Source organism: Eubalaena glacialis, chromosome 7 (assembly GCF_028564815.1).
Source record: "Eubalaena glacialis isolate mEubGla1 chromosome 7, mEubGla1.1.hap2.+ XY, whole genome shotgun sequence".
NCBI classification, from domain to species: Eukaryota; Metazoa; Chordata; class Mammalia; order Artiodactyla; family Balaenidae; genus Eubalaena; species Eubalaena glacialis.
In genome coordinates, this window is record NC_083722.1 from 74,094,469 (window position 1) to 74,109,908 (window position 15,440).

The window sequence follows — 15,440 nt, forward strand, 5'->3', positions numbered from 1 at the left end:
CCCTCAAGATGCCTGGATGGATCCCTCTTACTCCTCCCCCAGATGCTGGGGATTTCCCAGACCACAGGTGAGGCTCCCAGGGACACTGCCTGTATCTGTCAACACTCAGCCTAGAGCAAAGGGTGTCTGTCCACTCAGGTTCAACACTTTCCAGTGTTCTAACAGCATACCCATCAGCCATGAGAGCAGAGTCAGAACCAGTGGTTGTCAGGTAACCTGTTAATGTCTCTTGACTAAGGGGCCACTGAGAGGAGCCGAGGCTGATGAGAGGCACACTCTCAGATCTCAGGCCAGCTCTGAGAGGAAGAGGTCTTTCTGCCATGGAGGAGCCCTGGCCAAGCTCTGGGCCAGACATGGACATATGACTGAGCGTGGAGAAGGGACTCTTAATCTGGCTGAACAAGAAGAGTGTCAGTCTGAGGGCCTGGGTTTAATCCTGGTCAGGGAGCTAGAAATCCCATAAGCTGCATGGTGCCGCCAAATAAATAAATAAATAAAAAACAAAAAAACCAAAAAAAACAAAAAAAACGAAAAACTGTGGGTGGCTTCCGCCAAGACTCTGTGTTTAGGGGCTAGCTGGTCAGTGACTAAAAAGAATTAACAAAGAGGCGCCTCAGCTTTGTTTGCCTCCACTGGCTCCTCAGCCAGACCAGACCTAATCTGGTGTTTAGTCCAGTGCTCAAGGCCACAGGCCCAGTGATTTGAGAATAATCACCCAAAGTTGGCCTTGGGGGACTGTCTTATCCCAGAGCCAAAAGGGAGTGGAATGTGACTGAGGGAGAGGGCAGTGGACATGTGTCCACCAAGGGGAGAGGCGACTTTTATTCATTCGACCAACCCTCACCCTTGCTGTGGAGTTCCTGTCCCCACAGGACTGTATGTTCCTGGAGGGCCAGGTGCAGAAGCAGCTGCCTGGTTGACTAGAAAGGAAGGCCCTATGCCAGACATGTATGAAGGGGTCTGGTGGAAGTGCTGCAGTTGAGGTCCCTGCAAGGGAAGGAGAAGATTTCTGGGAAGACTGGTGTTGACCCGCAAACACGCCTACTAGCAGTTTCTCCCAGATGAACTTATCAGCCCTTTCTTTCTGCCAGAGCTGCTGGACAATCTGCCTTCTGTTAAATCCAGACAAAAGGGACCCTTCCCTTGCCCTGATTTGGCTGGCCTTGCTTGCCAGCCCACTGCCTCAGGCAGACCTGCAGGCCTGGCATTTGGACCAGGAGCCTCCACCCTCAGCCAGCACTGACCCCTGCCCCTCTCCATTGGGCCTTGGGGAGGATCAGTAGCAGGAGCCTCCCTCCCCATCGAAGTCTGAGGCTGGGCACTGGCCCTTGGCCCTCGGTTCCTTGGGAATATGCCAGAATGAAAAAGGCCTGGAAGCCTAGGACCAGAAGAAAGTTTGGTCCAAGTAGGTGTCTGCTGGATTTCACCTGAGCTAGAACCAAGGCCCTAGCTTAAACCATATCAGCACCAAGTAAGCACTGGGACATTTGCTTTGGGCCTTGTACAAGGCTTAGACCCTTGGGGATAACTGCCAACCGAGAAGGGAGGCAGGCAGCATCCCCTGATTCCTTCTTTTCCAAACAGAAATTGAGCCTCTATTATGTGCATGCTGTTAGGTGATCGTTGCAATGTGGGATCAAGCAGGTACACATATCTGGCCTCAAGGGCTCATACTCTAGTGGGGAAGACAAACCTCAATCTGATAATCTTCCTGAAGCCTCTGGCTGGGGGTCTAATTGGAGGGTGGAGGAAGCACTGGAGGCTATATGGCCAGGAGAGTTGAGGGCTGACTGTCATGCCTAAATAGTCTCATTCTTGGTCTCTTGATCAGTTCTCCCTGAGCCCACACCACGTGGGCCCTTTGGGCAGCTGTTCTTGGGTGTGCCCTGGGCCTCACTCTTGGCTGTGCTCTCCAACTGGCAGTGAACACCAAGCCTGATCTAGGATGGCCTAGGCACTGCTGGGGTTCCAGAATAGCTCCCAAGGGTGAGTCACTGGGGACCTTGTGCTGAGCCCTAGGGTGAGCTGTGGGAGCCCCGGGAGAGGAAAGGTTTCAATTCTCAGGACTATAGGGAGTAACAGGGCCTTGACTTTACAGCCCCCACCCAACCTAGGGGCCATGAAGACTGTCCACCTCTCTCTATGGGCTCCATGGGGGCTGGTTGGGCTCCACTGGTGGCTGGTTAGGCCCCAAGAGGCTGGCCATCCAGGCCTCTTGCCTTCTAGGGCCTGAAGGAACAGGGGGTTGGGGGAACCCCAACTCCAGACAAAAAAGAAGAAGCCAGCAATGAGACCCAGAGCTCACATCTGTTCTGGCCTTGTGGGGAGAGCTGCCAAGGCTGGAGGGCTGGGGAAGGGGGAGAACATTGGGGCCAGCCTGGGACAACAGCATCTCCAAGTGAGTTCCAAACCTGGAGAGGCAGGGACTGGAAGGATTTGGCTGTAAGGGCTTCAGGCAAACTCTGGTTGTTGCTCCCCTCCTCCTAGGACTAGGAAGGGCCTATCCCACCTTTTGGCACCAGCTGGTTGAGGTAGAGACCTTCCCATGGCCAGAGCTCTGGGGGAGCTTGGGCATGGGGTGCTGGGACTCTGGAGGCCAGAGTGAGGCCTGGTGCCTCATCTAGCAAGACCAGTGCCAAAAATGAAGAAGGGGAGTTACTCTAGCATCCATGGATGGTCATTGAGGACTAAAGAGCAGCTAGCAGTTTCTGTGTAGACGGTAGGAGGGATGAGGCCTGTACTCACTGCTGTCTTTTGTTTTGGGAAAACATATATATATATATATATATATATATATATATATATATATATATATATATATATATATATAATTATACAGTCAGACACTAAAATACCCAGCAGAACCTAGGGCTGCAAAGCAGTGTCTGGTGTGCGTTTGTGGGTGGCAGGGAAACTCTGCAAGCTGAAGGAGTGAATGGAAAGAATGTATTTTGTTTAGAAACCCAAATAATTTTCTACATTTTTAGCCTTTTTTTTTTTTGACTTCTTTATTGGAGTATAACTGTTTTACAATAGTGTGTTAGTTTCTGCTTTATAACAAAGTGAATCAGCTATACATATACATATATCCCCATATCTCCTCCCTCTTGCGTCTCCCTCCCACCCTCCCTATCCCACCCCTCTAGGTGGTCACAGAGCAGCGAGCTGATCTCCCTGTGCTGCATTTTTAGCCTATTTGAAGGAGGAGAATTTTAGAACTGGATTTGAAAGACCATAAATTTTTTAGTTTTAACATCCAAGAGATAATTTGGGGCTTTTTTCCTGGTTTTTACTTCTTTTTCTGGTCTGTGTGAATGAAGTTTGGAGCCTAAGCATTTAAGTATAACGCATCACAAGCAAGTATGTGTGTTTGAAAGATGAGGCATTCCTTTTTGCTCTCTCCGAAATTTGCTTCTTCTAGTCCTTCCTAAGGAGGGGGAGAAAGCAGGGGAGACCCAGGGCTGTCCGGATTCCGGGAGGAACCCCTGGCAGGCAGCAGCCCGTTCTGTGTTCAGAATGTACTCGTTGACAAGAGTGCGGGCCTGGAATTCCAGCCTGGCCACAGGCCCAGGAGGGAATGGACACATCCTGCACAGGGTTTGGGGAACAGAGCCCACCACGGGTCCCATCCCCATACCCGTCCAGTAACTGTCGGGGGTCTTTGAGATAATGGGCCTAGGTAAGCCCTGGGGAGTGAGAGCATTTTTAGGACCCTCCCCTTGAAGGGAGACAGACCTCAGCAGTAACTCCCTGCCCTTTACTCCCCCAACTCCCTGAAAGAATGCGGGCCTCGAGTGAGTGACCAGCGCCAGCAGGTCAGAGCTATTTCTGGCGGCTGAGGAGGCACCGGATTCTGGGTGTTCAGGGCAGGAGGAGGGGACGAGGGTCAGGCCTGAGGCGCTTCCCGGACACCCCCGCCTGCTGGGGGCTAGGCCCCCGGAGAGGGGCAGTCTTCCTGCCCTTCCGGCCCTCGGCCCTCGCCTCAGTTCCTCATCAGTATAAGAGTCGGGCAACGGGGCCATCATCCTTCGCAATTTGGAGGACGCTTCCTGATTGTTTTCTTGTCTTAAAATTACCTGATTTGCGTTCGACAGAAATCAGGAGGGCGGAAGGCAGTCTATGGGTGGCCAGTTGTGGCCGGGCCAGTTATCGGGCCTGACCACCCGGGTAGGTTGGATGCCTCTCAGGGGCCCACATGCCTGAGGTTGGGCGGGGCACCCCTCCCCCACTCCCAGTCCTGAGCTCTCCGGGTAACCCGGACGGGCCGGGGCGTGTCGCGGGTACGGACCTGGCCCGCCGCGGGCGGGATTTCCAGGACGGGGCGTGTCTTTTCAGACGGGGGCGTGGCGGGCCAATAAGCAGAGCGGCGCGGGGGGGCGGGGCCTGTGCGCGGGTGCGGCGCGCTGCGGGGCGGCCGACGCAGGCAGAAGCGGGGGTCGCGGGGACTGCCGGTCGGCGCCGCGCGGAGCTGGCAGCGGGATTGGCTGTGGCTCTCGCGTGTCAGGGGGTTGCTAGGCTTCGGTCGCGCGCCCCGCCCTCGCGCTCCGCGCCCTCTCACTGCCCGGTACGTGCTCGCGCCGAGGCTGCGGTGCGGCGATAGAGCTCCTCGGGCTCGGCGGCGGCGGCGGCGGCGGCGGGAGCTTCGCGCCGAGTCCCCGGGGAGCGGCGGCGGTGTCTCGCGGGCGGGAAGAGCGAGCACCTGCCGCGGCCCGCCCGTCGGCGCTCGGTGAGTGCGCCGCCCGTCCACTGCCGCCGAGCCTGGCAGCCCAGGCCCCCATTTCCGTCGCTGGCCCAGCCTTCCGAGGAACACCTGCTGCTGCTCTCGCAGTTTGGCCCGGGGCGGGGACACGGTCGCGGACGTCCTTGCGGGTGAGGCGGCGACGCGGCCCGGGTAGAACCGCCCCTTGCTCTCGGCCCCTCAGGCGAAGGCTGGGGGCGTCCGGGCCCGGGCTGCGCGCCGCGGCGGTGGGCCAGGCCTCAACCCGGGCCGCGCTCCAGGGGACGCGCGGCGGCCGCGGGCGTGTGCGGCCTGCGGACTGTCTCCCGGGCTTTCTCAGAGGGTCGCGCGGCCCAGTTTGGCCGGAGCCCGAGGATGGGGCATTGAGCCCCTCAGGAGGCGCCGCAGCCGCTGGATCCTGAGCCGCTCAGAGCCTTGGGGTCACCTCTTCACACACATACACACTTGGCTTCTTTGGTGTTTGGAAAACCATATTCACCCGCGGGTATATCTGGAAAATGTCTCCAGAGAAAATGCTCTCTCGGTTTAGAATCCTTCTGCCGTAAATTCCAAGTTAATTTCATACGAACTCAACTACTAATTTAAAATGCATATTTTAATCTCTATGACTTGAGAAGCTCTTAGATTTGTAAACTTACTTCAGAATTAGTTTTAATGGTGATCATGAAGTTTTGCCTTGGTGAGAGCTACAGCCTGGGACAGCACGGTTATAGCCTAGAGTTCTGTCTTAAGAGCCCGGCCTGCTGTTTCCCTAAATAAGCGAGTAGACGTGATTCCTGGCATGGAAGACAAACTCTGCAGGGAGGGTGGTGTTTATAGGACATAAGTCCAGATAAAGAGTTGGATGTGCTACCAGGTGTTTTGGAGTTTGGTGTAGGTGGGATGTTGTAACTTTATCAGGTTCTATGCTCAAGCGTTCAGAGACATAATTTTGGGATGTCCTTTTTTAGAAAAAGAATTGAACATTGGAGGCATAGTTTGAATATGGAGAAGTTGAATTGAACTTTGTTTGCCTTGGAGCCAAGTAATAAGAGCTCCTGGCCTACATGCTTAAAGGAGGCTGAGGAGCCATTTCTTGGAGGAGTGAGATTTGAGGAGGGAGTTGGATGCATGATATGAGCCTGTTTAAGGCCTGTGGGATACTGTAAGAAAGTAGGAATAAGCATTACTATATAGGCAACAAACATCTGGTTGGAACATGAAAGCTTGTGTTGTTACGTGCCTCTGTTGAAAGAGGCAGAGAGCCAGTCTTTACTGCTCTGAAAAATTGATTTGGCAAAATACATTCATTTATTTAACAAATATTTGGCTTCACTGCTTACCAAATTCTGTGGTATGTCCAGGGGACCCATGTAAAAGAGACTGGTTCTGCCCTTAAGGAACTCAGTTTCGTGGACAGTGGGGGATGGGGAACCTATGATTGATAGTGTCTGCCCACTAAGTGTGCTCAGATGGTGCTTGGGAGCCTGAGGAGAAAGGGAATTCCTGAGCTGAGGCTTGCAGGGCCAGCAGAAATTAGCTGGGGGACAGCAAGGTCCGGACACAGGGAACCACATGTATATGAGTGCCTAAAGTAGCACATGTGAGTCCTCCAGCATGACAGGTGGGAGCCCCCGGCCTTTCTTGTTGTGCTTAGTAGTTCAAACTTCATACCCAAGGTGCAGGAGTCTGGGAAGGCTTTTCCTCAGTTGAGTGGCATGGTCCAGACCCATGTTTAGAAAGATCTTGTTGGTGGCCACAAGCTGTGTGGGAATACCAAGCTGTGATGGGGGAGGAGACTGCATTCAGGAATGTGTGGGCCAGAATATTTAGCATGACCAAGGCTTTAACCAGGTCTTCTGCAAGTTTGCTAGTGCCTCTTAAACATTGAATATGGTGGGATTTGGAGGGACCCTGGGGCAACTTAGACTGGGATTATTTAGAAAAGGAGAAGCATGGCATTTGTTTGTTAAAAACCTTAAACAACCTTATTTCTCACTTGAACTACATTGCATTTCTTCTTGGGCAGGGCTGGTATATTAACCCCTGAGAGTAGATGTGTGTTCATCCCTGTTGAGGCAGATGGGAGCATGTTCAGTCCTTTACCTCACAGTTGTTCCACCCTTCCCTGTGCTCTGGGCCAGTGACACGATGGATCTACATCAGCCACGGTCGAGGGCCTTCTGTGTTTCTGCTCTACATGCACCGTTGCTAATGCTTATGAGAATCCTTTATAGTGGCTTAGCAAACCGAGTCATAGATGAAAGAATGTTCCCAAGGTCACACAACTGTCATGTGGTAGAATTAGGATTTGAACCCAGGCTGAACATTTGGCTGTACCCATCTGTGTTTCTGTTACATCAGACTAGTAATGGTGACCTCGGTTGGGTCCTTCTCTGGTAAAGACCAAGCCCAGGTGTCTGGTGGTGGGCAGAATGCCAGGACGATATGGGAAGGTGATCAGTGATCCCACGTGGAACTCCAGGAACATGTTGTGCGGGACCATTTTTCAGAAACCTAGGGTTTGTCAGAGCCTTCTTGAGGCCTGTGCTGGTTGCTCTGGGTACCATGCTGAAGTAAGCCAAGGAACTTGGGTCCTAGGCTGGAGAGGGCAGACTTTAGGGAAGAACTGCATTGGGCTAGACCTTCAAGAACGGTTAGTGGTTTGATTGGTGAAGGAGTGGTGGCAAGAAGGTCACAATTCTGTGGAAGAAGAAATGAGCAGAGGAAAGGGGTGGGAGGGAGAAGACTGGGCACTTTTTTTGTATGTTCTGGAAGGTTGGGTTGCAGTCAGAATGCCACGTGGAGGAGTTTGGTGTTATGTAAGAACAGGAAACCTTGAAGATCTCGGAGCACAGCTGTGATTGGATCAGCTCTGGGTTTTAAGAAGTGAGCCCTCACTGTGAACGTTGAGGCTGGGCTGGACCAGAGGCAGGTTGGTTACTGCTGTGGTCCAGTGGGGGAGACACTGGATCTGAACAAGAACAGTGGTCAGCAGGGGAGTGGAGAGAGATAAAGAAGGTTCAGGATGAGCCAGTTCAGCAGATGTTAGGGACCTGAATGGTTCTGGTACCAGCAGGGGTCTGCCACTGAGTGGAAGAGGCAGGAGGTTGACAGTGAAAAGATGAGGATGTAAGGCTGCATCAGCCAAGCACTGGTGAGGACTTGAGAAACTCCAAATAAAGAGGGGCCCCTAGAGAATTCCCCAGTTGTCCAGTGGTTAGGACTCTGCGCTTTCATTGCCGAGGGCTGGGTTTAATCCCTGGTCGGGGAACTAAGATCCCACAAGTTGAGTGGTGCGGCCAAAAAAAAAAAAAAAAAAGAGGGGCCCCCTAGACTGCAGGAATGGGGGAAGGCTTGAGTCTTTGTGGCAGGCAGGTAAGATGGCAAGGAAGAAGTGAACTTATGAAAGAGAAAGCATGATTCGTTGACCCACTTGGTAGGTAGAGGAATAGTTTGAATTAAAATGTCTATAGTTTTGGATACTCAGAATCATGGTGGGTGTAATGTAGCTTTATTTTTTAATATTTATTTATTTATTTGGCTGCGTTGGGTCTTAGTTGCGGCACGGGGGATCTTTGTTGCAGCATGTGGGATCTTTTCGTTGCGGTGCACGGGCTCTTCGTTGCGGTGCTCGGGCTTCTCTCTAGTTGTGGCACACGGGCTCTAGAGTGCGGGCTTAGTTGCCCGACCTGGGATCGAACCTGCGTCCCTTGCATTGGTAGGCAGATTCTTAACCACTGGGCCACCAGGGAAGTCCCCCGTAATGTAGCTTTAGACTGGATTCAGTTAAAGAATTGCCACTGGCTCACAGATTTGACCTGTGCAAGGCAAACTAAAGGTGGCCCGTGATGGTGTGAAGTTAGAGCCCCTTTACCTGTGCTTGCTTTTTTAAATTGGGTTTTTTGGTTTTTTTTTTGGTCATAGCCTTCTTGATAAGAGGCACATAACTAGCCTAGTGGAATTGCAAGTGTTGACAGATACATTTTGTGGATGGGCAAGAATTAAGAGTGAAGTCTCATGAGTTTTTTTCCTAGCCAGTATAGGAAGTCAGCAATGAGAAGTTTGATTCAATATTCCAGGTTCCGGGGTACATTGTTTAGATTTGAGCCACTGCAGAGTATGACCGCTTGGAGGCTGGAGGCTTCCAGAGTATCAGAGGAGCAAGAAATGGTGGTGTGAACATTGAAGGGAACTCAGATGGGGTGTAGAGTATTGAACCTTAAGGGAACTTAAAGTGAGAATACAGGTAGTATGGTCTTCAATGTGTCCTGTATATTGGTCAAGGATTTCTCCCTCCTTTTCTGGAGTAAGTGTTCTCCCTCCTCCATGTTAAAGAGTGTTTCTGTGCCTTTGCCAGTGTTATTGTGCTGTTGCTTCTTTTTCTTTTTTTAAGTGTTTTTTTTTTTTTTTTTGATAAATTTATTTTATTTATTTTATTTTTGGCTGCATTGGGTCTTTGTTGCTGCGCACGGGCTTTCTCTAGTTGTGGCGAGCGGGGGCTACTCTTCGTTGTGGTGCGCACGCTTCTCATTGCGGTGGCTTCTCTTGTTGCGGACTAGACGCGCAGGCTTCAGTAGTTGTAGCACGTGGGCTCAGTAGTTGTGGCTCGTGGGCTCAGTAGTTGTGGCTCGTGGGCTCTAGAGCATAGGCTCAGTAGTTGTGGCACACGGGCTTAGTTGCTCTGCGGCATGTGGGATCTTCCTGGACGAGGGCTTGAACCCGTGTCCCCTGCATTAGCAGGCGGATTCTTTTTTTTTTTTTTTTTTTTTTTTTTTTAAATTTTATTTATTTATTTATCTATGGCTGTGTTGGGTCTTCGTTTCTGTGCGAGGGCTTTCTCTAGTTGCGGCAAGTGGGGGCCACTCTTCATCGCGGTGCGCGGGCCTCTCACTATCGCGGCCTCTCTTGTTGCGGAGCACAGGCTCCAGACACGCAGGCTCAGCAATTGTGGCTCACGGGCCTAGTCGCTCCGCGGCATGTGGGATCCTCCCAGACCAGGGCTCGAACCCGTGTCCCCTGCATTGGCAGGCAGATTCTCAACCACTGCGCCACCAGGGAAACCCCAGCAGGCGGATTCTTAACCACTGTGCCACCAGGGAAGCCCCTGTGCTGTTGCTTCTTAAGCTCCCATCTTTCTCTGCTTTTCCTGTGGTGACACTCCAGTTCTGGAGTAAGGTGATGGTGGTTTTGAATATACAACTGATTGATCTGGTCATTTCCCGGTAGGTCTTTGTGTGCACATGCCTCTGGGTATTGATTTAAAGCAGTCTTCCTGTGAGTTGCATAACCTGCTTTGACTTTTGACAGTCCCTCTTCACTCTGATCATTAGTCAGTAATACTGCTCAGATAGCAATTTCTATAAATAGGATTTTAGAGTAGTTTACAAAATTACACCAGCCAGAGTGCTTAATTTAGCCTTAATGAATAGGGTTTCCTATTTTCCTGTTTCTTAGGTTTGATAGCTAAGCATTTTCTTAACCTTGCTCTGGGTCCAGGGTGGAAGGATGGATGGGATGCTGTGGTACAATATCATAAACAGAGCGTGTCTAAATTGGTGAAACTGTTGTGTGTTCTCTGTTGGAGTGAAGTAAATCTGAATGAAACTTTTGCAGTATGTTGACTTAATTTATATTTTAAAAATAGGATTCTAGTGGGAATAATCAACTGAATATAAAAAATCACTTTTTAAAAAAAATTTTGGCGGTGCCAGGTCTTAGTTGCAGCATGTGGACTTCTTAGTTGCGGCATGCGGGCTTCCTAGTTGCGACATGTGGACTCTTGGTTGCGGCACGCGTGTGGGATCTAGTTCCCTGACCAGGGATTGCACCCGGGCCCCCTGCTTTGGGAGCACAGAGACTTACCCACTGCACCACCAGAGAAGTCCCTAAAAAATCACTTTTATGACAATGTCTTTATTCTGTACATCATGGGGTACATTTACTAGTGTTGAGGTTTTGCTTCTCAATTATACCTTCTTGAGCTAATTATTTTTGAAAATACCACTGTCTAAATTTTAGAGATTGGAATTAATTTTATATTTTTGAAGCTGTTTATAATTTTTGGTCCTGGATTGACTCTACAGAATACATTTCGTTTTCTTTATTACCCTTTGACAATAAATAAAGCGTGACTGATTGGTGGTGTGGGCGGGAGACTAAGTGGCATTCCCCACTTCCTTTGGAGGTGGTCATTGTGGTGTATGTAATTCTATTTCGGTTGTGAGCTTTCACCAATATTGGTTCCTTCTTTTCCTGTAGGGCCTCTGTTCTCCAGGAAGATAAGGCTGTTTTTTTGGCTGTGCTGCACAGCATGCAGGATCTTAGGTTCCCCAACCAGGGATCAAACCTGTGTCCCCTGCAGTGGAAGCACAGAGTCTAAACCACTGGACCACCAGGGAAGTCCCCCCAAGATAAGGCTTTTAAAGCAGCCTAGCACTGGAAGGTGAGGTAAGGTACTTGAAAAGGGAGATTTCTGCGAAAGAAAGATGGTGGATAATCATGTACTTGGCAAAATGATCACGGAATTTTAAGACACTATAGTGGGGGAAAAGCTGTATTAAATAATACATATATTTAAAATAAGAAATGTGGAAGAAAAAAGTAGAAAGGAAGGGAAAAATCCCTTGTCCCCCAACTGTATTCTTTCTTTAAATAGGAAATGCTAACACATGGTTCAAACTCAAAAAGTTCAAAAGGATTGTACAGGGGAAAGAAGTCTTTCTTCCACCCACCCCCTAAGTCCCTGCTTTCCCTCCCTAGGAGCAGCCGTTATCCCCTGATTCCTGGGTGTCCTCCAGAGATGGCCCTTGGGCAACACTTTTACTGAGTTTAGGTTAGAGTATAAATTTAATTTTTAATCTTGTTTTTGCCCTCCCAGCATTATAGCATGATCATTGTTCTATAATTATAACATTTTTGATGGTTAACCTGTCCCCAGTTCTTACATGGTTGTTAATCTTACTTTGGTCATAATAGGTAATGTTGCAGTTAACATCTTTGTGCATAAAGTTTTTTTAGAATCTTTTTATTACCACAATATTAAATATAAAACTTCTGAAAAAAGTGCAGTGTGACTTACAGTTTTGGAGGAGCACATCTATAACATCAAGTAAGGCAGGTTTTTATTGATTTTCATTTTTAATCACTGTGTACATTTTCCCCAGTTCCTTTTCTGTGACTTGCATGGGTATGCAATTATTATAGTCACGTAGAGGCCTAGACTCGATATTCCCTGCCATTGGGGGTATGTGTAGCCACAGATTCATTCTTCCTGAGGCAGTCACAGCCCTTGGATACCCTAAGTATAGGGGAGTGTGCCAGTTGAGGGGAGCTTAAGGATGAGTGAAACATTTGGAAGGACGTGTCATACTCAGGGAAAGAGAGGCCGGTGCCCAGCTTGGTCTGTTTTGGTATTTGCTCTTCATTTCTGTGAATGTTGAGTTTTTGTGTATGGAGTATGGGAATCGACAAACAAGAAGCACTGCTTACAGAGTTCTTTCTAATATGTATTGAAACAGATTCGTGGAATTGGAAGATGCTTGTTTTGGCAAATGTTATGGTTGTCTGTGTTTTACCTCTCACTGTACTGGGAACATTTACTCTAGGAATTCCAGGGGTTGATATGGGATTACTTAAGAAGATTCCCAAGGCTATCTATGACAGAAGTGAACCAGTTCTGCCTTGGTTTTCATAAATGCCTCTTTTAATTAGCTTAGTTGTTCTCCAGGGCTGGGTTGATTCTCTAACCAGTTTTTGCCAAGAAAAATTATAAAGTTAATAATGGAATTGCAAATACTGGTTCCTTTTTATTTGGCTGTTAATCAGCACCCAGTATACCATCCATTTTCTGGGCCCTTATTATACTATGAAATGCTTTCATAAAATATGCATCTCTCATCACTGTAAATGTCTTGTGTATACTCCTGCTTGGGCTGGTAGATTGTCTTTGCATCGGATCTGCCCTGACGTCAGGGAGCCTTGCTTACTGGATTTTTTTTTTTTTTTTTTTGGCCTTGCCGCGCGGCACGTGGGATCTTAATTCCCTGACCAGGGATCGAACCCATGCCCCCTGCATTGGAAGCATGGTGTCTTAACCACTGGACTGCCAGAGAAGTCTCTCGCTTACTGGATTTTTTAATGGTGGAGACCAGCCTGATGAGTAGCCCTTGAACAGGGGTGGATTCTGGGTCTTGTGGAAAACGAGGAAGTGTAGCGAACTTTGCTTTACCTGTTATGTTAAGCATACCTGAATAAGCGTCTTATATTTTTAGACTTTTGAACAATATTGGGAAGATTGAATTGCCTGAGGAGAGAAATTTGGTAAGAGGAGACTAGAAGAGAAGCTCTTTATTAAAGATCTAAAAATAGAATTCACTAAAGTCACAAATAGATAACAGTAGGATTCCTGTCTCCTTTCCTTCTCTGGATTGTGCTACCAGCTGTTGCTTCTGCTTACCTGGAAGGGATCACAATATTTTGTCAGAAGGGTCAATAGTATAGACTTAAAAAAAAAAATTTTTTTTTTTTTTTTTTTGTTTATTTGGCTGCATCGGGTCTTCATTGTGGCATGTGGGGGTCTTTCGTTATGGTGAGCGGGCTTCTCTCTAGTTATGGCACTCAGGCTCCAGAGTGCACAGGCTTAGTTGTCCCATAGCACGTGGGCTCTTAGTTCCCCGACCAGGGATCGAACCGCGTCCCCTGCATTAGAAGGCGGTTTCTTAACCACCGGACCACCAGGGAAGTCCCAATAGTATAGACTTAACATACTGTGTTTGCCAGTCTGAACATGTGCTTTTTCCAGTTTTAAAAGTAGTTTAAAAAGTGACTGGATTCCTTGGCACTGGGAAGAAATCTTTAGCAGGAAAAGTTGATTGTTCTGCTTGTAGTACCAGCCCTGGGCTGACGGGGGCTGTGGGGTCCCCTGTCCCCTCAGTGCCCTGAGTGGTGGTGTTTTTTTTTTTCCTTCTGGTTGGGCACTGCTGCCCAGAGAGAGGACTCCTGTGTAGGTCATCTAATCCGCATGACTTAATCAGTTGGCACCTCAGGACTCCCTTCTGCTTTTTTAGGAGGGGCCCTTTTTGATTTGTGCAGCTGGATAGGAAAATGGCTGCTCAGGCTTTCTTCTTATGCAGGCCTCTGATGCCCTGGGCTGCCTGTGCCCTTTCCCTCCGTGTGAGGGGGTGAAGGAATGTCCTGGCCTCCCCTCTGCCCTCCTGCCATGAGCTTTCAGGGAGAATGGGGCCCACTGTGGGCTGTGCACAGCCCTCCGCTTAAGTGTCAGGCCTGCCGTGGCCTTTCTGTTGGTCTGCTGTGGTTACAGGGTGCTGAGGGGCCAGAAGCCCAGCAAGCAGTCATTTCCTCACATGCTGCCCTGCTGTTCAGGAGTGTTCTGAGGGATGGTGCTTGTGCTTTGTTTGCTCCTGGGGCTGCCCTCTAAGTTTGTCAGTCTTGGTAAACATTCTTGTGGACCCCTTTGCAGGCCTGAGCTCACTCTTGCGGCAGATCTCAGGCCATATTTGGAGAGGCAGGCCTGCTGCTCCCAAGGGTGACTGAGTGCCAGGTCACAGGAGGCTGGGCAGTTCCTCCAGGCCACTGGGGAGGCCCAGTGTTCTGAATCTACTGGGAAGCATAGGATTAATCTATTTGTGAATGAAATTGGACTTCAAATTCTTGTTTTTCAAATTTATTTTGGCCTTCAATTATATCTCAATAAAGCCGAGGAAAAACTTATTTTGGCCTTAATCAACTGTAGAACTTGCTGAAGATGTGAAATGCCAGAATATGGTGTAGGGGAAGCCAGAGAGACTCAACTTTTTAAAAAACAGGTTTGTTCTGGATATGGGAGCTCTCTCCTGATATCAGACTGCCTTACCCATCAGGCAGTTCTTCTCCTGACCCCAGGCAAGTGTGTCCCTGGAAAAAAATGTATGAGATATTTTTGGTTTTGATGAGTGAACAGATAGAGGTCACTGGCTGTTTCTCTTTCGGGGGTGTTGGCTTCAGATAAGCAGCCAGATTTGTGATCAGCTGTTGTTTAGCAGGTTCCATGAAGGGTAGGTGAGTGAGTTGGTGGTGGTGGTAGCGGGGATGGAGGAGGCCTAGTCAAGCCTTTCTGGAATTGGCGAAGGGCTTTTCTACTTGAGGGCTATATTGATTGCATGGGAGGCTGCTGAGAAATTTGCTCCTCTAAAACTCAGGTAGGTTGACTTTGGAATGGTCCTGGAAATTGTTCTTGATCGTAGTAAAACAATTCCATTCTTTCCATGATGCTTCAATATGTACAATTTCTTTGTCTTCTGTGGAAGTGTCTTGTGAAAGGAGCAGCTGGCACTGGCACTGCCCTGGATGTTTGCCTTCCTCCTACCTTTTTTTCTTTCTTTTATTACAGGAAAAAAAAATTCTAGCCTATTTTAACCTGCTATCTGAGCAGAGTGATACGTTTCCTTCTCTGTTTTAAGATTGGGATTGGCACTTGTTTTTATCAAATAAAGGAATAAAACATATTTGCCATGCTGAGATCACACTGCAAATGCCAGCACTTGTTATAAAATGGTATTGAGTTTTCTAAAGGAGAACTGTTCTTTCAGATAGTGCCTGGTCATTCTATGGTCTTTTGGGTCATGACTTCCCAAGAGGTGAGGTCTACCCACTGAAGGCCCTTGCTTTTTGGCAGGACAGGCACGGTTTTTGGTACAAGTGTGATGAGGTTGGACAATGAAAA

The 15,440-nt window shown here is 48.9% G+C and overlaps 1 protein-coding gene across 8 annotated transcripts in view; it reads left to right on the forward strand.

Annotated features, from left to right (window-relative positions):
* Positions 1-4,074: 4,074 nt before the first annotated feature.
* The window catches only part of DAG1 (dystroglycan 1), a 61,963-nt gene continuing 50,597 nt past the window's right edge, over positions 4,075-15,440 (forward strand). The window contains exons 1-2 of one of the 8 annotated variants that reach the window (XM_061196813.1): positions 4,395-4,564; positions 10,979-11,167. The gene's annotated coding sequence lies outside the window, so the exon portion shown is untranslated. The other 7 variants (XM_061196817.1, XM_061196814.1, XM_061196816.1 and 4 more) reach the window with 7 other exon arrangements.